We start from the raw sequence: 1245 nt of genomic DNA on the forward strand, positions 1-1245 counted from the left end.
GCCCTCTGGCCTCACGGCCATCACAGGTTGCATCCCGCCCGGGACCTGCCCCTTTGGAGAACCAAGTGGGCAGCAGGTGCTCCCACCTGAGCTGATGGACACCCGCCGGCCCCTCCATGCAGCCACCAAGATGCCCGGGGTCATGTTGCCGCCAAGGCCTCCGGGCGGCGTGTCCCTCCCCAGGACGTCACTGCCTGGGCCGTGTGTGAGTCCGTCTTGAGGGGCGGAGGCCCAGCGCCCCAGTGTGTGGGCAGGAGCAGGAGGCAGGGCTCCCAGGAGGTGCTGAGTCCCCGCCAGGAAGCTCCACATGGGCCCGGATGGCCACTCGGGCCACCTCCACGGGAGCACACCTCAGAGCCGGCCTGGCCCGGGGGCAGGGCGGTACCACCCAGGGAGGGTGGGCCTCAGCCCACAAGCCCCTGGGACGGGGCCTGGTGACCAGGTCCCAGCAGGTGGGACCCAGCCTCCGTGGACAGAGGGGGACGTGGGTGTGGAGGTGCAGCGCCCTAGAAGGCCCAGGTCGGAGCTCAGGCCTGAGTCCCACACCTCGCCCTCACAGATAGCCCCTGCTCCAGGAGGGGGGCTGAGAGCCGAGAGCACTGGGTGGAGAATGCCGTCTGCCATGGGGACCGGCAGTGGACAGATGTCGGATCCCCAGGGAGTGCCCCTCGGCACGTCCCGCTGGGACGGAGGGAGACGCGGGCCCCGTGAGGCAGGGGGCGCACAGAGAGATGATTCCAAGGAAATGCACCTTGTAGCTTGGGCCGCTTTCGTTTTCTGTTTAATTTTCTGGAGCCCGTTCATTGTCTCTACTGGTGTGTGCGGTGCGTGTGGTGCGTGTGTTTAACGATAATAAAAGCTCCTTACACAACCCTGCCTCACGGAATCTCCCTGTGCTGGCGCCTCGTGAATCCACAGCCCATGGAGGCGTGCTGGGGGGCGGGGGGAGCACCCACTCCCAGAGCCACGACCTGCCCCCCTCCGCCTCCTTCTCCTCACAGCCCCCCGTTCAGCCAGCATCCAGCCCAGCGGGTGAGGAAGGCGGCCCAGAAACCAGGGGGCGCGGGAACCACACAGGCGTCCAAGGCTGGGGCAGGACTGGCCGTGAACAGAAACAAGACACTGAGTGGGGGTCAGTCAGCACCCACAGGAAGCGGGAACAGCACCCAGAGTATCTCCCCATCCTGGAGCCCGGGTCCCAGGGCAGGTCTCACAGGCGGGTTCCACCGAGGCCTCTGTCCCCGG

The sequence above is a fragment of the Myotis davidii genome, unplaced genomic scaffold, assembly GCF_000327345.1.
Source record: "Myotis davidii unplaced genomic scaffold, ASM32734v1 scaffold3679, whole genome shotgun sequence".
Classification (NCBI taxonomy): Eukaryota; Metazoa; Chordata; class Mammalia; order Chiroptera; family Vespertilionidae; genus Myotis; species Myotis davidii.